At 42.8% G+C, this 23,796-nt stretch overlaps 1 protein-coding gene across 2 annotated transcripts in view; it reads left to right on the forward strand.

Moving 5' to 3' along the window:
* LUZP1 (leucine zipper protein 1) overlaps positions 1-23,796 on the forward strand; it is a 55,150-nt gene that overhangs the window by 11,678 nt on the left and 19,676 nt on the right. Inside the window, exon 1 of one of the 2 annotated variants that reach the window (XM_054999242.1) lies at positions 19,261-19,319. The exons of the other annotated variant lie outside the window; for it this stretch is intronic. The gene's annotated coding sequence lies outside the window, so the exon portion shown is untranslated. Of the gene's footprint in view, positions 1-19,260; positions 19,320-23,796 lie in introns of those variants that run through there. 2 annotated transcript variants of the gene reach the window in all.

Consider the following 23,796-nt stretch of genomic DNA (forward strand, 5'->3'; position numbering starts at 1 on the left):
CTCAAAAGCACTGAGATGATCTTTTAACAAACACCGATCCCATAATGTATTTGGAATGGCAAGAGTTGAAAAGCATGGTGTGGCATGTTTGGACATGTTTTTCTGTGTGTGCTGTTGTTGCTAGTTACTTTACTGCTTTTAGCCTTGTGCTTTTCAAGCCGAAATCTGCAGGTAGGCAAGCTTGGCTCTTTAGTAAGAAATCCAAAAGGAGTTGCAGTGTCATATTAGATTTATCTAAAATATTCAGAATGCAAGTGAGCAAACTTTTCAGGTTCTCTTCTTCAGGGTAGATAGGGGGGGAAATGGAGGGGTGTATGGGGGAGAGAAACTAGTGTGAGACTAAGATCTGGGAGACCCAGGTTCGAATCCCTACTCTGCCATGGAAACTTGCTGAATGATCTCGGGCCAGTCATATACTCTTCTTAGCCTAACCTTCTTCACTGGGATATTATGAGGATGAAATTGAGGAGAGGAGAACAACGTAAGCCCTTTTGGGTCTCCATTGAGGAGAAAGGTGAGGTATAAATGAAACAAACATCTCCAGGCATGAAGAAAAAGGCCCATTTTTTTCAGGCTTATACTCATGAGGACTAAAATCATTTCTCCGTGTAGAGCAGGGAATGGAGTTTCCAGTCATCATTTCACCTGATAGGAATTGTAGCAATTCATGATGTTCCTGAGTTGATTGAGTGAGTGAGGGAATATGAGAGAGATACCAGGGAATGCCAGTCATGACAAAATGAAATGTCTGAGGCTCCCTCTCTCCATTTCAAATTGTCTTCAAACTTAATGAATCACTTACGGTCATTAGTTCTTGTAGCCAGTGTTCCTTTTCTCTCTTTAATCTCAATAACCTTTCATACCATGCTATGTTAGTGTCTTGGAGGCAATGGTAGGCAGAGAATCTTATTTCCTTTCCTCTCTCTTGTTTCCTCCTCGGCCAAACAATCTGTGCTTATAATATGCTTATAATGTGCTTATAAGACGAACAAAAAAAGATCCCGTGTTTCATTTCGTTTTGTTTGTTCTCACCTGGTGCCATCTTGACCCTTTTTTGTTTCATCCATTTGTTGTTGTTGCTGCTATTCCTGGTTTGGTAGTTTCTTTGGCTCCATTGACTCAAAAGTGACATTAAAAAGACATGCATCTAATGGGAAATGGCTGGTGTGTGGCAACCGAAAATCATATGAAAATAAAGATTCATGGGTGCAATTTCTCAAGGGAGAAGCAGAAATGATGTAGAGATTTTAGCATCAAAAACTATAGGGCTGTGAAATTTGGCAGCATCAGTGCATCTTAAAATGGGCTCTTCATTCTTACCGTTAAAGCGGGTTTGGGGTTTTTTGTTTTGCTGTAGATGACCACATTTGGAAACAGTATTCCGGTATCGGGATTTGGCTCAACAGTATTAATAGTTCCCTATTCTTTCCAGAAACGTTCCACCTAAACAATCCATTTTTAGCTTTATTATTTAAAATGTTTCTTCTCTGAATTCTTAGCATTGCTTTCAAGTAGTTAGGCATTAAAAAAAAACCTTCAACATACAAACAGCCTGTCGAAACGATAAACCCAAATCAGGAATGAAAGCAGAGGTCAGCAGAAAGCCAAAACCATGTAGGGTGGAAGAAGCAGCATTCCTTTTTGGGCTCATCATAATCATACTCAGGGACAAAGAGAGAAATCAACAGAATCAAGAAGTGTGGAAACAAAATTGTTTTCATCTGGCAGCCCAGTGTGGTGGGGAGGGAATTCAATAACTGAGGTGTCACATCTGAAAAGACCTGATCTCTGGTGTGTTCATGTCTTCCGGTGAGCGTAGAGAGTGCAAGACCTCAGAAGCCAATCTCAACTGATGTGCAGGCACCAATGAAAACGTTATTTACTTTTTTTGCAATCTCATCACATTGAGGGTTCATAGGGCTGGTTCAGACATAGCCACCGTGTCCTAGAATGGTGAATTGTGGGGTTCATATTCACCCCATACGTAGAGGGTAATAATATGAGGCTCACACCCACATATAAGTTGACTCCACGGTTGTTATTTTATTTATTTATTTATTTATTTAGATTTCATCCCTCCCCAGAAGGATGGTGTGGGGAAGGTAGATGATTTGCCCTTGTGAAGTACTGTATGCACACAGGCTTATGTGTGTGGGCCTCACATCACGTTTTATGCTCTTTGGATGTGTGGCAAAATGTGAACCCAAGTTTGCAGCCTACATATAAACAAAATATATTCAAGGGCTTGGTGTGAATCGGCCCGTAGTTGTCCTGTTATCATGAGAGGTCTCCAGCCACCTCTGCTATTTTCTAGTTGCATTCCATAAACATCTGCCATTTGTCCCCAAGTGCATGACCTTACACTTCATTCCATTGCTATGACATTCGTGAGGTCACCTAGTTTGCTATGTATAACTCCTTCCTGATCCTTTTCTGTGTTAACACCACCTGCAATCTTGGCGTCACCTGTAGCTTTCTGCGCCCTCCTCCTTCACTTTACAAGGTCATGAATAAAAAATTTGGAATGAAACAGGCCCTGTAACTTATACCTTGAAGTACCTCACTTGTTCTTCGACTCACCCAGGGATAGTTAGGTTGCATGGCTGTGGGCAACACATATTATTTAAATTGGTTCTGTGTCAAGGCAACTGAAGTCTGGCTAGCATTGTAGCCTCTCTCCTCTTTACTGTATCAAATTTGGAGCCTAGCAGTCTATAGCAAGCTCCATATACGACCTGAACAGACTCTCTTCTGTCATTCTTTGTGCATATTAATCTTGCCTTATCCATCTTGTCATTCTTTATTTCATCACTGTTGATTGGGCTGATGAAATACCCCTTTCCTGTTAATTCTTCTTTTCCAATGTATCTTGTTACCAGCTGTGCAGATTTTCCGTTTCTAGCTAGTATTTTACCAGGATTCACTTAGCTCTATAAAATATGTAATATAATAAGTATAGCTTACTCATTGTACACCAGCAATTTGTTCATTCTGCTATTCAGAGGTGGCTTCCCTTAGCCACCAAACCCTTAATTAAAACCCTATGGTAACCACCTGCATAGTTAAAATTACCCTGGACTCTCTTCCAGGCTGACTTAAAACTAGGGACGTTACTGAACTTGTCATCCCTTGTTTTTCCACTCAAACATCTACATTTTGCTTCCTCCTTTCTATAGACTGAATGCATGAATCTTAATTTTCACATCCGTTTTTGTTTCCTTGCACTGATTTTTCCTCTCTTTTTATTGGTAATTTTGCATGAAAATGGCACAAAACAGTGTCAGAACCAGAAGAAATGCAAAGGTGTGACAATGTAAATATACAGCAAGAAAGTATACATTCCAACCCCTTTCAGTTGATTAGTAACTTGGCATCTCAAAATACATTTTTTGGGCATCTTGGTGGTATAGTCTGGGCTCAAGCATTGGGGTGGGGAATGGGTACATTTAATTAAGGTTCAAGAAGGCCTGGTGTGGACTGCAAGTCTGTTACCATGGTGATATGGTCTATTTATACCATTTCAGAAATTTATTTTTTTCTTTTACGACCCATGAGATTGTATGTGTTGGAATCAGGAAGAGGAAACTCATGGTTCAAGTTTGTACTGGGCCTACAGAAATGATATGGACCCTGAGTTTATTCTCCCCCCCCCCTGTTGCAATCTTGGAGTTCCATCCCATGTTGTAGAAAGTACAGTTTCATCTTTTTTTCAGTACTGGCGTAATCATCCATTCAGTATCATCCATTCTGTTAACTCTTGAGGTTTCATCCACCTAGGTCCCAAATCTTTGATTCCCTCTTAGAACTTCAGAGCATCCATGTGTGCTTTTCAGATTCTTTGTAACATTGTTGACCTTCCTATGCATGGTGTGCATAGCGGTCTGTGCCTACATTCCAAACATCATGGTAAACCATGCTTTGTCCTTCCAACTTTGGTTAGTCCACATGATGTAAGAACAAATCCTGATGTGTGCATAAATCCGACTTTATCTGCCTTATGCCTCTTCTCTGGTTCGCCTCTTCTGTTTTCTCTATGAGAGGTGGTTCTACTCAACAAATCATGATTGGTGTTTTCAGATTTTGCAGCAAGCCACAGTTTGCAGCAGCTATAGTTAATAAAGCTGCTAAAAAACTTTATAGTTTGAAATCCCAGTTTGGTGCCATCTTCGAGTAACTGGGATTTGATCAAACTTCAGTTTACTGTGTTGTGCAAATGCAGCCAGTGAAACGCATGAAAGTTGTGGGTTGTTCTTTACTGCTTGCAGTCTAGGCAAGTAGAACAGAACTTTGTTCTTGTATCAGTTTCATTTGTTTCAGGAGGAATAAGTCTTCAGGAGACATTTCTGATGGATTGAGTCCTGTTTTTTTAAAATTCCATTTCACCCTGATTCTGATACCTGATCTTCCCCTTTTCAGTTTATCCCCTTTCAGTCCTGACTATAGTGATGTGAGTAACACAATACTGCTGGTATGTGTTGTGTAATGTCTTTGGAAGGTGATGATGATATAACTGAGTATGTCCTGGGGAAATCCAAAGCAAAAACTTTAAAGCTATATGTTAAGCAAACTAGTTTTGCTAGAAGAAGAAAAAAAATCAGTTCGTTGTTCACATTAACGTTGGGAGGTTGGTTGTTGTTGTGATAATTGAAATAAGTCATACAGGGTTGTGATGACTTCCTGGGACTGGACACCACCCCAAAGGATTTTCCATCACAGTTTCAGCCTCCTCCACTTTCCCAGGGAGTTTCCAGAAGGAATTAAGGTTCCAAAGGGAGAGAATCTTGGCCAGAACATAAACCTCCTCAAACCTACTTTCTAAGGTATAAGGTAAACTTGACAGGGTTTACTTTTCAAAGAAATGAGAACAAAGTTAATTTAAAAGAAAAACACACAACTGAAGTAAATATTAACAATCATCAAGATGTGGGATTTCATGTTTTAAACTGTATGTGCTAAGGGAAAGAAAATAAATCTTCCTAGGCAAGTTTATTACCTATAAATACAGCATTCTGCTGCAATTTGCTTTGCAGTCCTAAGTTGAATTACACTCTTCTCAGTCCATTGAAGTTAGTAGACTTAGAAGAGGGTAACTCTGTTGAGGATCCAAGATTCAGGTCCAGTAGCACCTTAAAGACCAACTAAATTTCCAGGGTATGTGCTTTCGAAAGTCAGAGCTCTCAAAAGCTCATACTCTGGAAACTTAGTTAGTCTTTCAGGTGTTTCTGGGCCCAGATCTTATTCTTCTACTACAGACCAACATGGCTACCCACCTCAATCTGTTGAGGATTGCACTGTTAGTTACGCACTAGGTCAAACAAACAGTGCTTGAAATACTGTTCTTTTTTAATACTCATCCACACTCTGGGTAAACTAATCCTTCAACAACCCTCCTGTCTCACTTCCCAACTATCAGCTCCCCAAATCCGAACTCCCAGTTGACAGAACCAATAGTGAGTTTTTCCTTAGACTCCTCCCATATCTCAGCACTCAGCTGCCATTTGTCACTTGGAACCCTGCTCCCATGTAATTTTACATAGATGTATCATTCTGTTGATTGCATCGATTTACTTTTTACAAGCTGCCTTGAGTCTCAGTGGGAAAGGTAAACTACAAATAGTGTAAATAAATAAATTGATAAATGTGATGCTGGGGTAAATTTTGTTGCTGATGAGGGATTTGCTTTGTTAAAATAGCCCTGCAAAGTACTGGGTTTGGCTTGTACAAGGCCACCGAAAAAGTTCATGGCTAAGAAATGCTTTATGGCAGATACTTGGAGTTATGTCTCCGTGGAGTGCCTTTCTCAGCTGGGGCTGATTTGTCCAACTTCTTGGAAAAGAGGGATCTTGCAATTGTTGCATGTACCTTGGTAACTTCCACACTAGACCATTGTCCTATACTCCCTCCAGCCTCCATATTTAGAGCCCGCGAACCTCTGAATATGAGTGCAAGAAGGCAACATTAGGGGAAGAACTTGATCTCTGTGTCCTGTGTTGTGGACTTCAAGGACAACTGGTTGACCGCTGTGTGAAAAAGCAGGCTGATGGACTACTGGTCTGATCTAACAGGCTCTTACGTTCTTATGCTATCCCTGGAACAAAAGCAGCTCCAGTAATTCATTCTATTTCATTTTTATCTGCTTCTTTTTATTTGTTACAAATTCACTATGGTAAAACCTGAGTAGTAGTCCACATTCAGGTCATACTATCCTGTAGGGAATTGTATTAGGCCAACACTGAGAGACCAGTTTGTTTCCAAGCTAGCTTTAAAGTTGCTGGTGCTGTCTGTGATTTAAGACAGGAAGGTGCTGGCATCCTGTGTGGATCGGTGCCCATTCTACCATAGGAATCTTACAAGGCCAAGACTATTCTACCTTTGGGGGAATAAACTCTTGGCCTTCTACTGTCTTTATAATAATTCCAGAGTGGGTAGCAAAGTTAGTCAGTAGGAGAAAAATAAATAGGAGTCTAGTGGCACCTGAAATATTAAGATCTTATTTCAGTATCTATTTTTGTGGACTAGAGCTCAGTATATCAGACTCCTGTTTCTTTTTACTATCTTTGTGTATCTTGTAGGAATGATACTTGAAAGAGTGGTACTTTGCCATTTCAGTGTAGCATGGTTTTGTACATTTTATTAATTATTTAAAATATGTATACCCTGCCTCTCCATGTTTATAGTTCATTTATTTTTTTATAAATAATTTATATCCCACCTCTCTCCCGACAGATTCAGAGGTAGCATACAAACATTAAAATAATTAAAAACCAATGAAGTTCTACATAAAATATCAGCAATAAAAAAAGCACTGTGTACAAAAAAAAAGCCCTCTTGAAAAGTTGCAGAGATTCTGGAACACTATCAAAGTGTAAGTCCTCTTTGCCCATTCTGAAAGGATATTGCACAAGGAAGGAGAAAAGCCCGTGAGTGGGCTGAAGTGGATCTCTCCTGCCTGCACAAAGGGACAGCCTCCAAGTCCTGATCAGGGGAGTACAGATGCTAGGCAGGTCCCGGGCCAGGAAAGGCTTCAAAGGTAAGTACCAGAACTTCGAATTGAACCCAGGAACATACCAGCAGCTAGTGTAGTGCTCTTAGCACAGGTGTAACATGCTCCAACCAGCAAACAGGCCAGTTTCTGGAGTCTTTTCAAGAGCAGCCCCATGTAGAGCACATTACAGTAGTCTAGCCTTGCCACTACCATAACATGGGTCAGCATTGCTAGGTCAGCTGCATCGAAAAAGAGAGTCAGTTTCCATGCAAGATGAAGCTGGAAGAAAGCACCCTTAGTAACTGACCCCATTTGTCTTTGTAACGGGAGGGCATATCTGCAAGGTTACAATAGTTAGCTGCTATGCAGAGCCATTAGATAGAAAAAAGAGATACATTAAATAAAACTGTTTATTCTCTTAGGGCTGGCTAACACAAGGTAAGATTGGATCTGGCTGTCCCTGGATACTTACTTAGCATTCACCAAATTATACATGATTATAGCCACAGGGAGCCTCAGGATTATGTTGGCTGGAAAAGGTGCCGCCGCAGTTGCGGAAATCACTGCTAGTCATGCATGGGAAAAGCTTGGTTCCCTTGTCTCTTTCTGCATTCATCTGGGGACAGTGAAGAAGGGGCTGGATGGATTCTGTGCTAGGAAATGTCTGGTGAAAGCCCACGTGGTATAGTGGTTAGCGTGAGACTAGGAATCCCTACTGTGCCCTGGAAGCTTGCTGGGTGATCTTGGGGCCAGTCACACACCATCAGCCTAAACTACCTCACAGGGTTGTTGTAAGAATAAAATGGAGGAGAGAAGAATGAGGCAAGGCCCTTTAGGTCCCCATTGAGGAGAAAGGTGGAGTTTAAATGTAGTAAATAAATAATGTTTAGAGTGCATCAGCCTGCAGCCGGCATGTTATACCAGCTGCTCATTTATGATTTACGCATAGTCAGAAATTTCAATAAGCCAAAGAAATTGCTTGGCTAACTATATATGGTGACTTTTTTTAAAAAAGGCTCTCTGTATCACTCTGCCATCTGTTAATACGTGGAGTAGCCTTGGCCTTCAGAAATTTGTTCTTGAAAGTTGATGTGGCATAGCAGCTCATCCAGGGAATCTAAAAATACCCAGGCCAGATCTTACCATGCTGTGAACTCAGTAGGCAAACCATATTCTCTCTTGGCCTCATTCCATCTCCAGTATGTGGATAATAATGTCTACTCTTCAGAGTTGTTGTAAGGATTACAGCTCTGTGCAAATGCTAAGTATTGTTCCTATGTACAAATATGCCATGTTCCTGTTGTTCATACCAGTTGTGGGGGAAGATTCCCTCTCTTGAAGGCACATCACAGTGGACAGGTCATAGCCTTGTGTGGCTTGAATTGCACCATGTAACATGGGTAGGGCTTGCTATTTCTTCAGAGCTGGAAGGATATGAGTCAGTAATGTTTTGTTGTTGAATATATCTTATTTTAATAGGCTATTTCAGGGTTATGCTTTAATGTCATACGACACTAAATTAATCTGTTTAAAGTTTAGTTTTAATTATCCACTTGGAGCTACACCCCTGTTATAGGCGGGCTTGCATTTTTCCCTCTCTCCAGTAGAAACAAAATACTTCTCAACTCCCTTGTGAGTGTCTTGGAATACTTTTATTGTCTTCCATGACGCTACACAGTGGAGAAAGGTTGAGGTTGCATTCTTTGGGGCGAATGGAGGTATTTGCAGATATGAAAGCACAGTTTCGATACCTACACAAGAATGGGTTCTTGAATAATTACATGCATTTTTAAGGGTGTAAAACTCAAGGAGTGGTCAGCCTGTAACATGACTATTAGCCCATCCGTCACAGTTCAGTTAGACAGCATTAGAATTTACAGTGCAGTCCTAAGTAGAGTTACATCTTTGTAAGCCCATTGACTGTTAATGTCTGTCTCAGTTCCTCATGCCGTATATAATAGGCTTTTCCCTGATCAGGGATTCTCAGATTTTACTTAAACAAGATCATCATGGCTAAAAGTAAAATGGAATCAAATTAGTGAAACTTGGTCTTGTGCCAGAAAACTGAATGGGCAAAAGGAGGAGGAGAGCTTCCACTAGCTAGCTAATGCCTTGCTTTAAAGTTCCCAAGACTGGGACACCAAGAAGGAGAAAAATTGCTTCTGACACTGAGAGATCTCTGTCTTGCGGTGCTACACCTCTGAAGATGCCAGCCCACAGCTGCTGGCGAAACGTCAGGAACTCCAATGCCAAGACCACGGCAATACAGCCCGGAAAACCCACAACAACCAAAGGGATATTATTTGCCCTGCTAGGGAGCTGCATGTGCAAGCGTTCAGTACATATGCAGCCCCCACCCCCTGGCGGATGGGGCACATAATGCCATTTTGGATTGGGGGGAAGACACAGGAGCAGGAGCTTCTCTTCTTCCCGTGCTACAGTCCTGGCCAGAATTGGGCCCCTGTGGCATTTCCAAATAAAATTCCCATGGGGAACTTCTTCCTTTTTCTTTCTTTCTTTCTTTCTTTCTTTCTTTCTTTCTTTCTTTCTTTCTTTCTTTCTTTCTTTCTTTCTTTCTTTCTTTCTTTCTTTCTTTCTTTCTTTCTTTCTTTCTTTCTTTCTTTCTTTCTTTCTTCTTCTTCTTCTTATTAACAACAACATTCGATTTATATACCACTCTTCAGGACAACTTAACACCCACTCAGAGTGGTTTACAATGTATGTCATTATTATCCCCACAACAAAACACCCTGTGAGGTGGGTAGGGCTGAGAGAGCTCCTAGAAGCTGTGACTGACCCAAGGTCACCCAGCTGGCTTCAAGTGGAGGAGTGAGGAATCAAACCCGGTTCTCCAGATTAGGGTCCTGCGCTCTTAACCACTACATCAAACTTGCAGCTGGCATGGAAATCGCAACATGTAGTTTGGCCCTAAGGTTTTGGGGCAAGACCACCTGGGACCCTGAGCCCACTTCCAGCAAGTACAGACTGAGCTAGAAAGAGAAATGGGCTGGCTCTGTATAAGATAGCATTGTATATGATGAGCTGTTTTCTTTTCACCTATGACCTGCCTGCTGCCAGGTTATTTGTAAGGTAACATGAATTAAGTGCAATTAGTATAGGATGAAACACATCTTGAGTTAAAATTATATGGGTTTTTTTGTGCATTGTTCAATACATGTTTAGAGTACCACAACACAGGCAAGAAACTCCTAATTTGGACAAACTTGTTGAAAGTACCACTCCTCTGCAGTCAATTGTTTGGGGGAGGGGGTGGTAGTTACTTTGTTTGTCAGAACTCAGTAGAGAACACGATGTTCCCAGTGTTGCCTGAAGGGAGTATCAGGAATTTTACAAGTTGTTTAGACTCTGTCATCCCAAGTATTCATGCATGATGATTCTTATCCATCCTCACAGCAACCTTGTGGGGTAGGCCACAGTTTCCTCTCTTGCTCTGTTTTTTGCAGATTAGGAAACTGCAGCTGAGCAAGTGCTTCAGCCAGCTCTACAGAGAATTCACATGTGACTGTTTATCAGTTGGCAACAGCTGCATGAAGTGAGGACGTGCGTGCACAGAATTTGCAGCAGATCAAAGAAACTACTTTCTTTGTGCGATGCAGAATGAATGTGCAGAATTTGTTTCTGCAAGACGCAGTGATTTCCACTAGCTCAGGTGTCTTTAAAAAGCCATGAGACAAATACATGGAGGATAGGTCTTTCAGCTGTTAAAATAGAATGGCTAAAGAGAACCTCCATGTTCAGAAGCAATGTACCTGTGGATATCAGTTGCTGCTGAGGGTGAACTGTAGGCGATGAATATTGACAAAGTGCACCTTTAGACTGGTCCAGCTGGGCTGTTCCCATTTGCTTAGCGAACACAAATCAAGCACCACACTCAGTGGAGATTTCCTGGTTTCCCACATGAAAATATAACACTTCAGGAGGGAAGCGGTTCATGCACTGTGTAGCCACAATGTATGTTCAAGTATGACTCTTTAGACTAAGATTGCATTTGAAATCCAGTTGGTTACAAACTGGCTTTCCAGTGATGAGAAACATACACACAGGCTTGAGCCTTCTTAATGCATTTTTAAATTCGGGGGCTGAGCAGTCTCAATGAGGGGAAGCACAGAGTCAGGGGACAACAGAGATGTCTGTAAATGCCAGCCGGCATGTAGCTGGGGGCTTGTGACAGCAAGCGTGTCTTAATCTGGTTAGTATTTTCTTAACCCTGCTGGAGCCAGCTACGATTAGCAATATAACTTCGCATTCCGGACAGCAGACTTTGCTGCCTGTAAGTGGCATGTTACAACAGGATCTGTCCTGGGTTTTGTTTGCTTTTAACTATGGGTGGCATCAGTTGCTTTCAGTACACGCTGCTATCTCAAAGCTGCTCGTGTGATCTGAGGAGCAGAGAGAGACTCTCTGAGCAGAGGCAACTGCAGAGGCTGAAGTTGGCCACCTGGTTCCATTGCAGTGGTGTTGGCTGCCGGCTTCTGTCTTTGTGGTCCCATGCCTTCGTGTGCCAGCGTGCAAAGCAGCCTGGAAAGGAGGGGGGAGCATCTGATGACATGTTTGTGAACTTGTTGTTACATGTGATATCTTGGCAAAACATACCAAAGGAGAACAAAATGAGAGCGCAAAGGGGCGCTCCTGCCCCTCCCCTTCCCCTTCCCCAGTGCATCAAGATTAATTTGGACAGGCCTCATTTCTGCTGGAAAAAGAATTGTATTTTACTTTGCAAAACCAATAAATACAGTCTCGAGGTGGAGGTCTTGAATCCTTGGCCCAAGTGTACGTATTCTTAATGTAGGGGGCTGCGGGAATGCAGAGTGATCAGCCCAGTTTCGAGCCTATTCAGTAGAGGACAAACACACTGAAATTAATGTACATATTTCCAATTTTGAATTGGCTACATTGGGTAAGGGGATGTAGGAACGCCCCCCCCCCCCGATTGCTTTACCCTGTACATTAAGTTCTTGCCCAGATAAAAAGATTTTGTAGCTCCTCTAGAAAAGCTTTCCCCACAGTTATGGAGTGGCCATTGAGAATATTTATACATATTTGCCAGCAACTCAGTATGCTGACAGTATTATGAGGGCCCTCCCGATATATCTTAAACCTGGTCTGTGTGCTGTGATTGCCACATTGACGGTGTTGTCCTAAGCCTCTTTTGAAGTCAAGGGACTGTACTTAGGATGGCACTGTAAGGTTGCTAGTAAAGTTCCTATTCATCCTGTGTGGCTGCCACAGGCGAGGCTAATTGGCACTTGGGTTCGCACAGAGAGATTTTGAACTACCGCTGGATGGTCTCTGGCAATGACATGGAGGTTCTCATCAGGCTAGGAGAATGGTGAGCCATTCTCACCTGGTCCTGTTATGCTTCCTGTGTGTAGGCTTTTTAGAGCTGTGGCCACGCATCAACCATAATGTGTAGACTAATTCAGATCAGTATCATAAAATTCTGTTTCCAGTTGGTTCTCCTCTTTCCACCCTCCCAGTCTATTGATATTACGGTTTTAATTGTGGAAGCTGAAATGTGTTTTTAATTGTTCTGAATGGTATGTGTAGCGTTTTTTTCAAATGTTGCAGTTGTTCTGAGGATTCCCAAAAATGGGATGCAAATCCATTCGGTATCTAAATAAACAACTCTTCCATGTCAAGATGGGACCATTTCTAGTGTTGCAATCACAATGAGTTGCCTTATTATGAATGTATGGAATCTATAATAGTTAGTTTGAGAGTTCATGTGTTTTCCTTTATGGTTGTATGTTGAAATAATTATATGTCTGTGCATGCTGCTAGCCCTGTTCTTGAGATTTGTTTATTTCTGTTCTTATATTTTGACACACTTTGGCTTCTGAGAAGTTGGACAGTCCAATCATTCACTGCATCAGTGGGGGAAAGGAGAGGGGCGGTGACTCGGTGTCAAGAGCATCTGCTTTGCATGTAGAAGGTCCCAGGTTACGTTTCTGGTTGAGGATCGGGTAATAGGAGATGAAGAAGAACTCTGCCTGAGCTCCTGGAGGGCTGCTGTCAATCAGGCAATGCTAACAATGATAAACCGTTGTCTGACTAAGTATCGGGGAGCTTCACATGTCCATCAAAAGGCTTGCTGCGATCCCCTGTAACCTTGTTCACAAGTTACAGTGAACATATGCACAATCCGTGTACCCTTGATTTTTTTTTTTAAATGTGCGCATTGAGTAATTCTCATGTTACACTCAACACATATACTTTGGAGCATGTGATAGAAACACCATTTTTATCTAGGTACTGGTCCTCTGGTTTCAGCTGAAAAGTTGGCACTTCCTTACAAACAGATGTATGTATGTACATGCAGGGTGTTCACTGTAACATGTGAATACGGCTAATATAATCTTACGTAAGATTTTTATTCCATGGTGACAGTTGTGGCTTCCCCCAAAGAATCCAGGGAATTATATTTTGATAAAGTTGCCGAGAGTTTTCTATTGGAGATTTTTAGCTGGCCTCCCCATAGAGTTGCCCTTCTTAGGCATCCCTGGAAGAATAGGTGCATCTTTGGAAAACGCTAGTGTCTACTGGAGATTATCGTCTCATATGGCTTGAGTAAATGATACGGATTGATATGAAGTGCGCTATACTGATGGAGGGAATATTGGTTAATTCATTTGTAGCGGTGAATGAGTCTTCTGTGATTCATCATTCATGCAGAATGCATTGTTGGCTGTCAGGGTATCACAAGAGAGAGGGCAACCAGAAAGCATGAATGAGCTCTGCCCATAAGGTGTGTATTTTGGCCCAGCTCCTGAAATACCAGCGGCCTGAACAAATTATGAATGGGTGCCCCCGTCTCCCTCACAGATTGCTTTCAATGTCCTGATCAGCACTGGCATTGCTTCTCTGCCCGGCTTGGCCAGAGCTGAGCTGAGGAGGTACCATTTGTGCGAAAAGCCAGGAATAGATTCCACCAACCCACCCATATGGTTGGCGTATAATAAGTGCTTGAATTGTTGGTAATTAAGGGCTGATTCATACATCCGTGTACATCTGTCGACATCTTATCACAGCCTGTACTGAAAAATCATTATATCTGCAGCAATGTGCACAGATGGCCTTTTGCCCGTGATGGCTACTGGATATGTACAAATGTTTGCTTAAAGTGGCGGTCCAGGAATGCATGTGTGTTCTTGCCCTAATTCATACTGGTATGGCGAGGTTTTGATCTTAAGCACCTTAGCTTATTTTTGGAGAAATGCTTCACTATTTAAGTGACTAAGTATGACATGGGAGGGAAGGTGGTGTGGTATAGCTTGATCTTGTCAGAAGCTAAGTAGAGTTGGCTCCAGTGAGAACTTGGATGAAAGAACACCAGGGAAGACTATGGTTGCTCTGCAGAGGAAGGCAATGACAAACTACCTCTGATTCTCAGTTGCCTTGAAAGCCCCTTCCTGGGCTTGCCATAAGCTGGTTATGACTTGACGGCACATCTGCATGTAAGCATGACATAAAAGACCCTCAGCATTCTGCTGGGGGCTGCCTGATTAAGTGGCGTATGATTCAAGAACTGGAGGATTGTTCGGCTACTTGTGTTTAAGGCTTTCATTGTCTTTCTCCCTGTACCATTTTCTTGGCAGAAATCCCCTGCTGAGTAGGGGAAATAAGACACCCGTATTGTCCCTCTTTCACTGCTCGAGCTAGTAGCAGCTGGTGGAGGGGGGGAAGTTGATTACTAGGGAAATGGGGCGAAATGAACACACTCCCCCCAGTGCTATGGTTCCTATCCAAATCCCTCTCCTCCCACCCCTGCCGCCAGCTGCATTTTGATGTTTTAAAAAATGTATGCCGGGTTATCGGATCAGGAATCTCCTGCGCAGTGCTTAGGTGAGCCTTTAGGCATGGTAGGCCGGCAGCGGAAACCAGCCTCTCCCTCCACCAAAGGATTAGCTTGCCTCAGTTCAGGAATGGCCTTTTGCTTTGTAGAAGCATCTTGCCTCGAGTCAGAAACCAGCACAGCTCCTGATCCTGCTGCAGCTCCTTTTCCTTCATGACTCAGCGGGAGGCGTGATCCAGTCGCAGGCGGCCTGCTGGAGCTTGCTGCGGCATTGATGATTTTGGGCCCCAATATCCTCCTATCGAGGGGAAAGGCTGTGTTTCTTGCTAGCCCTACACCAAGGTCAGAAACTCATTTTTCCCCTGCGTGTGTCGTCTTTCAAGTCACACAGTCGGACGCCGTCTTCAGTTGAAATGCAGAGTGACGGCTCTCTAGTTCAGTCTGAGCTCTTTCGACGCATGATAACTCAGTTGTATTTGCTGAAAGGATAATTGGAAGATGGAAATGCAGAGCAGAATCTTTTTCGCCAGTGTGGTGTAGTGGTTAGATTGTTGGCCCAGTTTTCAATCCCTACTCTCTATGGAAGCTTGCTGGGTGACCTTGGGCCAGTCACACTCTCTCAGCCTAACCTACCTCACAGGGTTGTTGTGAAGATAAAATGGAGGAGAGGAGATTGACGCAAGCCACTTTGGGCTCCCCATTAGGGAGAAAGGTGGCACGTACTTAAATGCATAAACAAACAGCTTTCCTGTATGCGTCCACAGAAAACATTTCCAGAAAGCTCACTAAGCACAAGATTAATCTGGATGGCCAATCCATAATTTGTGATACAAGTGATAAATTATATAAATTGTGATACAAGTGATACAAGCTACTAGGAGGTAGCTTCAGATCACTGGGATCAAATATTCTTTCAAAACTGATGCGTAGGGAGCAGGGTAAACCCCACAATTGATATAGATTAATACACAGTGCATATAGACAGGCGTAACTTGAATAGTGGGCCCATTGTCAAAGTACACTGTTTTGTACGGGCATACAGTGTTCCCTAAAGAGAACTGGTGCTATCAGGCTGCAGCAGAAGCCAACACCCGTTGTGCACAGCACTGATTGGCTAGTATGTGTGACACCAAGACATCATATTCTCCCTTTTCCTCCAAGGAAGTTTTTCAACTTTGAAACGTGTTTTTATATATAGTGTTGAATGATTTTTTAAAAAAAATTATGTATGTGTATGTACAGTACTTTAAAAAAAAGGCAAATAGGGGCAAAACTGAAAACTATGCTCAGCATGAGGCTGGCTTACCTGTCATATGCAGTGCCAAGACAGAGGAAAGTGGGGCTCACTGCCCTCAAGAGAAAATAAATCACACGGCCCCATGTTTTAAGGTACGTCTGAATTTACAGATCCTAACTTATATTCATACCCCATCCTTAGCTAAATATGCAAACCTTGTAGTAGTCATCAGAAAATAGTGTTCTGAATTCCTCTCTTCAGCAGTTTCATGGGCTATACTTGATTATTATGTACTTCCGTCTCTCCCATAGATTATACGTGTGCCTTGATTTATGTACCATTAGATACATGGGTGATGGGCACTATGAATGAACCTAGATCAAGTAAACCTTAGTGACTTATTTGGTGAGTAAATGGAGCAATAAACCAGACCAAGGCTTCTGCTCTGCCTCACTCACTTCCATTCTGATTAATCAAGGTTTAGAAACCCAGATTAAGTAGGACATAAGTGTTTTAAACTACTAGGTGTCACAGAGTTATTAGAGATACGCCTCTTGGCCTCTACCTTTTGGTTTTTGAGTCATTAAATTCTGTCCCTGCCTCCAGAGGTCAAGGAAGTATACACGAGCTGTCTCATTGTTTTGATCCTCATAACAACCCTGTGAGGTAGGCTAGACCAAGTGAGAGAGAGAGAGTGTGACTTGGCCAAGGCCACCCAGTTGAGCCTCGTGGCATAGTGGGGATTTGACGCAGTGGTTCCCACAGCCAAGCCTTCTTCTCTTGCATCTGAGTTGCTTTACTCATATGGCTTGAACAAGTTGATGCCAGTTTAAACACCTTTGCCTCTAGTTATCTTGAGCAGTTCTGTTTCTGCTCGCCATAGTGAGGAGCGATGCAGAGCACTGAATCTCCAGTCCTCCTGAGCACTGGAAGTCAATTCAGCTGTGTATTGGTTCTGCAGTACTTCCAGGCATTGCGGACCCATTTTCAAGTGTACCTTCCCAGTCACGAAGCAGAAGAGGCTCAGTTCAAAGAGGTAGCACAGTCAAGTTGTAAAAAATTTTCTCGAGGTTCATGTTGAAGATGGGGTGTTGTATGTTCCTCCATGAAAACACTTCTTGCACAGAGGAAAAAAATCAGGAAGAAAGCTAGTCTAAACTAGTCTCTGTACGTAAGGATTCTCCCCCTTCCCCCATTGTATCAGTGTGATAATTCACAGTTTCCCCCCACCCCCACCACAGCCTCAAATTGGTTCAATCCACAAACAGCTTTATCTCAATTCTGGTTCTCACTAAGATGGGCTTTTTTGGCTGAGGGGCCATCAGGACAGCAGCTCTGGCCCAGACCTGGGTAGGGATACAGTGAAGCAATTTTTCGGTCAGCTAGATAAAATGCCGGTTTGTTCAGAGGCTCAGTGAGGGCAGCCATCCAGGAAGAGTGGCACCATTGCAGCTTTGCTATAGGCCCGGTGTACATAACCTAGCACAGTAAAGCATATTCAACTTGCTGGCAGGGAGAGGACAAAACTCAATAATGAGAACTTGAATTTTAGCAGCTGTATCCTTAAGAGCAGCTATAAACATACTTAACTTGTGCTAGTTCATGGGGGAAAGCGGCTGCAGAATTGGGAGCCTGACATGGGCATAAAAATTACTGTTTGCAAACCTGGCCAGCAGCTGCTTTCTTAAAACCCCACCCCCACAAGCCCACAAGAATTTCTCTAGATAATTCTTAACACCAGATATGAAGTTCCATGTATGTTTTGGTTGGGTAATGAGTAGAAAAGAGGACATAGCCCTAGCAATGCAGAACCAGCAGACAGCTGCTACATTGATAATGTGCCCTGTGTACACATTAGTGCCACTGCGTCACATGCCAGGAGCAACAGTTGTGTTGAACCAGCCTGGATCTGTGTTGTTGCGGTCATTGTGCAATCTCAGCAGTGTGAACTTGCATGTTTCAAAGCTGTCCTCTTTTCCAGACTGGAGTCCTAATTCCATGAGGAAGTCTAAGAACAATAACCAAAGTATGCAGCATTGAGAACAAGTGACCAAGTTCTGGAGAATTTGTGCAGAAATGAGTGTCACAGATCTAGCTGTTTCCTCTGCCCTGCCATGTCTCATAACTCAAGCCTGCTACCTAACTAAAATGCAATTTTAATGAAATCAGATGTGTGGGTATTCACCTAAGTGAGCTGTGCATAGCTGTGAGTCAATGTCTGGCTTAAACGGGTGGGGAATCTGTCATTTCTGATTAACTCACAGGCAGGGTTTCCTGACATGCAGATCATAACTTGCCTATCCCTTGTGCCTGTCCTGAGCTCCAGAGTCGACCGGTCTGTGGGTGTAACAAGCCAGGAGGCTGAACAAAGAGGGAAAAGGAGGCCTGGAACAGGGTTGCTTCACAATTACTTTTCTGTGCATGTAAAAAGCTCATAGTGAGCCTCTCAGCAGGCCCTTGATCAAAGTCAGCAAATGCACTCCAAAAAAGAAAGAAACAATGAAACTATTTTTTTTAAAAAAACAAACTTCCATCAATTAAAATGGTTTTAAAGCAAATGTATATGTGTATTTAATTTATTGAAACATTTTATGCCCCGTGTTCCCAACTGCGGTTTCTGAAGCAGCATTCGAATGTCCTAAAATACAGTCAAAACATTGAATGTTTTGCCCTGTGTATACATTATTGGCTAACTCAAAGGGCAAGCTTCCTGTAGAAAAAACCAAGTAGCCACGATGCTAAAACTATAGAGCAATGCAGCAAGATCGAAGCAAGGGCACCAGAGAAACAGACAGAACTATGTATCCCCAAATGCTTGGGAGGGAGAAAATGTCTTCTGCCTTGTGTCTGTCTACGTTTCAAAATAGCAGGTGCCTGGTATTTGAAGGGCTGAATAGGGAATGATAGCGACATTATACAAGGCATGTCTGTGAGACATTTCTCCGTGGTACATCCCGCCCCCCCCACCTTTCAACATGAGTATGCAACATGAGCATACAAAGAAGTTGTGTGTCAGTCCCAACACTTGTCTGCCTAGCGTGTCTTTGTGTTTTATTTATTTAGATATTTATACATGCCTTTCTCTCTAGTGGAGATCCAAAGCATCTTACAACACTGTTCTTCATTTCATCCTTGCAACAGCAACGCCATGAGAGAGGTTAGGCTGAGAGAGAACAGCTGGCCCAAGGTCACCCCAGCGAAATTCCATGGCAGAGTGGAGTTTCAAACCTGTGTCTTCCAGACCCTAGTCTGATACTCCTACCACTACACCATGCTGTGCACAGGTTGGTGGCTGGGGTAGCTGAATGGGTATGTCTGGGGAAATGGATGAGCTGGGGGAATGAATGAGATGGGGGAATGGATGAGCATTCACATATACGTGCTTATGTTACAGTATGTGCCTTTCTCCATGGGAGTAAACTTGTGGTTAGGGAAATGAAATGCGATAATTGGCTTTTGTCCTTCAGCAAATGAGCAGTACTAACAGTGGAGTACAATTCTGCAGCGATGATGACGTAACCTAAACAAATCAAAGTCTAGGGTTTGAATTGTCTCAAGTGGGCTAGCTTCTTCCTCCCGAGTTTGTTTGTGCTGGCTGTGTTAACTCTTTACTATCCCTAGCAAGGACCTAGTCAAGCAATGTTGTTTCTTCTACTTCCTGTACTAGAAGCTTGACAGCCCATAGCTTTTCCTCTTAACTGTATATTGTGCAGGTTGGGTTTATGCAAACAAAAAGTGCAGTTGTACTTATTTATAGAGAATCGGGTATTTTTGATGGGTAGAAAGACCAGGGGGTGTTGATGCATGCATGAAGTTGATTTCTCGACAGAGAAAACAAAAAGGGACACCCTCAAAGAATGCAAAAACAAAGTTCACAAGTACAGGAAGGGATATAAACAAAGCAGGAATGTATTGTAAACTACAAAATAAATGCACCGCCGGAATCCACAATATGAAAAAACGTGGCTAGCATAGAATTGTAAACAGTATTCAGTGTATCAATAACATGTGTATAAATACACTGTATAACTATACAATGCATCAAAAATGAGTTAACACACGACTGCATGTGAACACACGTGGCTAAATAACATCGCTGCTCATGTTATTTTGCATCTCATACAGCTTAGATGAGAGACCCTTTTTGGCTCCTTTTTTGAATTGGAGGCTGTTTTGAAATTGAATAGAAAGCATAACAGGGAAGGAATCTGATGAAGATCTACTTGAAATGGAGTTCGGCTGCCAATAGTTTGTCATGTGTGTTAATTCCTTTTACATTTATCTTGATGTACCTGAGCTATGAACAAATGCACCCCGGAGACTGTGTCTGGCAGCAGTTAAACAGCCGTTGCCTTTTCTGTTGCCGTTGGTGCTGTTTTTTACACCGATTCTTTACTCGTATTCTAAGACTGAACAGAGGTGAGTCGAGTGCAGTTGTGGTACTCCATGGGGCATATTCACACTACAGATATAAAACAACACTTTGGGTGCAATTTTAAGTGGGTCCACCTAGAAATAAGTCCCAAATAAGTTTCAGAAATGGGACTTACTCCCAGGAAATAGTCTTTAGGACGTCACCCTTCGAAACGTAGCTACAGACTTGGCTTCCTCCTGACAACCATTGGAGTTGTCCATTTCAGGAGGGTGCTGAAAGCAATGCCTGAGAAGACTTCCGCAGGCCCTCCAAAGAGCTACTGTGACCCACAATTACCTAGCTGGGAGCTATTGGCAATTGAACAGCTCTGGAACCAATTAAAATACGTTACGTAGATGCATCGGCTTCTCTCAGTGATTAATTCCTTGTGCATGTAAGATAATAATTGCATTGATCTGTTGTGGCTCACTAGATATCTTCCTCTTTCCTTTTCTTTGGGGCATCCAACACTGCCACGCTGAGAAAAAACACATTGGCTGGTGTGAATCCGGGTCACAGTGATGGTTTGTTTGGGGAATCTACACTTACTTTCACATTTGGACTGCTCAGAACATTTGGGATTGAGAAAGCATTTGTTTGCCTCTGAATCAGATTTGGGGAGTGTCCAGATGTTTCTGCAATTGCTGGGTAGGGGGCAGGCATGGAGGATGTGGGTTGGGGGGGGGGTCTTCTCTGTGTATGGCTTTGATTTGATCTGACCTTGAGCTGAGGTGTCCTAAACGATTTACTGTGAACTGCACCACTCTCCGGTTGCTTTCTGTGTGTTCCGTTGTGTCTGTACTCCCTGGGTTATTTTGTGAGGTATGAGATAACCAACTTGAGGCATGGATTGGACTGAAATAGCCTTTTGGACCCTTCCAGTTCAGTTGAAGACTGAAGTCAGTCAAGAGGTTATCACAGGACAGCTGGTTGTGCAATCCAAGGCTCTAGTCATCACCGTATGTGTGAGTGTTTGTCTTAAGACATGAATTTAAGCAAAGGGAAGAATTTGCTAGTATGAGAAGACACGGTGAGACACCTCTATCTGTTTACTTTGATTAGACTCTTATCTCTCAGCTATTTCACATGGGACAGAACGCACAGCCCAGAATGCCCAGCCCAAATGAGTGCTTCCTGCATCCAGCCACAGCTACAGCTGTGTTCATTGCTGCCGAAACTTGTGAGGTTTTTTCCTCTCTCCTTTCTTCTCCTTAGAAGGTCAGCAAATCAGCAGGAAACCTTTGCTTGCTGGAATCTCAGTTGGCTGGTGCGTTAACCCTGTGTTTGCAGGAGCTGCTCTGCATAAGTGGCCAGATTTATCCTGTATCCGGGGAACAGCATAGTAGAGGAATTGATTGAATCGGAAGCAGCAATTCTCACAGTAGAAAATTCTGCATTGTTCCTCCCGTTCTACTCCTGGCGTGATTACTGCTGTGGGCATGGGCTGTATGTCGCTTGAGTTTGCTGCTCCTTTAAAAAAGAAACCAAACAGAGTTGTCAGGGATGCGTGTCCTTAAGAGACGTTTCTGTCTCTTAATTTTGTTAAGCAGACTTGGGATGTGTGTGGGCAAAGCCACTAAAGTATAGAATGCCTGTTTTAAGACATCTTCATTGGCTGTTTCAATGTCCCATTCAAGGCACAGGACTTGGCCTGAAAATGGTTGGGACCTTGAGTATCCCAGGAGCATCTCCAGGCTTTTAAGACCTACCAATGAAGTTCTGCTTTGGGTACCGTCAGTTGCGACTGCAACACTGTCCTCATCGAGGGCATTTTCTGTGAAAGCTTCCAGTTCTTTGGAACTTGCTGCCACTGGAGTTTTGAGAGGCACAGCCTCCCCTGGCCCTTTCACGGGGAATGAAAATATATTTTTCCAGTGTGTCTTTGAGCAAAGTCCTTCTGCCGCAGTTTGATTGCTTTGCTTGTTCTGATTTTTTTATAAAGTGTCCTGCAGTTGCTGCTGCTGTTATTTGGGTGCGTTTTGTGACTGTCGGTTTTATGGCTGTCGGTTTTCAGATTGATTTTTGGACCCGATTTATTTTTGGACCTGAATTGTGATTCACAATAAGAGACTTCACCTTGAGAGTCATTGTGGCTGAAAAGCAACTTATAAAAACAATCCATAAATAAAAAGATGGTGGAAGGAGGAGCTGAGTGGCATTTTAAGTAGTACACAGTGAAGAGCTGTAAATTGAGTGGAAGGACTGTATCTGTGCAGTTGACATACTGCAGAGAACAAAGCAACTCAGAATGGAAAATACTTATTTATTTTATTTATATCATATTTGTATTCCGCCCTCCCCGCAAGCGGGCTCAGGGCGGATAACAACCTTAAAATAATTTTAAAACGTTCCATATTAAAACATTAAAACATCATATAAAAATAGCAGTACTCTTTGCCTGGTGGCAGCAATACAACTATTAACGAGCAATACAGCAGTACAGCTAGATATAGCAGCACAGTAACAGCAGCTGAAAAACAAACAGTGGTGAGCAGCTTTCACAGGGAGGGGGGTAGATGTTGCATCCTCTGGCCAGTGGAGGTCCAACCTCAGCCATGAGCCTGGCGGAATTCTGTCCTCCACAGGTCAAGGTCTGGTATTCTGCATCATCCATTAGTGTATATCTGTTTTCTTTGTTTAGGACATTTTTATCCTTCCCCTCCCTTCAAGGAGCTCAAGGCGGCATATATTGTCCTGTGGTCTTCCCTCTGTTTTATCCTTACAACAGCCCTGTGAGGTAGGTTAGTCTGAGAGTGTGTGACTGGCCTATGATCAGTCAGTTAGCTTCTGTGGCAGAGTAGGGATTTCAACCTGAGTCTCCCAGATCCTAGTCTGACACCCTAATCAGTCTGTGGGCAGCTGTAACAGATTCTCTTATAAAGTGGTTTGTTTGAATTTCTTTAAATATATCAGCTACAGGCATAATATATTAAAGGCACTATTTATTTATTTATAGTCCACCTTTCTCACTGAGACTCAAAGCAGATTACATAGTGTGAGGTTAGTACTGTGAGTATCAAGAACATTTCCATAAACAATGCCATAGGGTAAATAGATACAAGTTCACAAAGACATAGCATTAGCAGGAATCCAATACAACATAGTGGTGAAGTCTATGGTTCCTAACTCATTAGCGAAGCATCTGAGACCCTCCCCCTCCCTACAATACAGCCCTCCTATCTGAGGAAAAAGGCTTTTTGAATAATTTGGTTTTGCATAGTTTGCAGAACACTAGGAGAGTGGAGGCTCGCCTGACCTTCTCAGGCACGCCGTTCCACAGTGTAGGGGCTACCACAGAGAAAGTCCGTGTACAGTCTGCTGTTGATTTCGCTGATGTGCAGGGTGGC

The sequence above is a fragment of the Eublepharis macularius genome, chromosome 15 (genome assembly GCF_028583425.1).
Source record: "Eublepharis macularius isolate TG4126 chromosome 15, MPM_Emac_v1.0, whole genome shotgun sequence".
Lineage (NCBI taxonomy): Eukaryota > Metazoa > Chordata > Lepidosauria > Squamata > Eublepharidae > Eublepharis > Eublepharis macularius.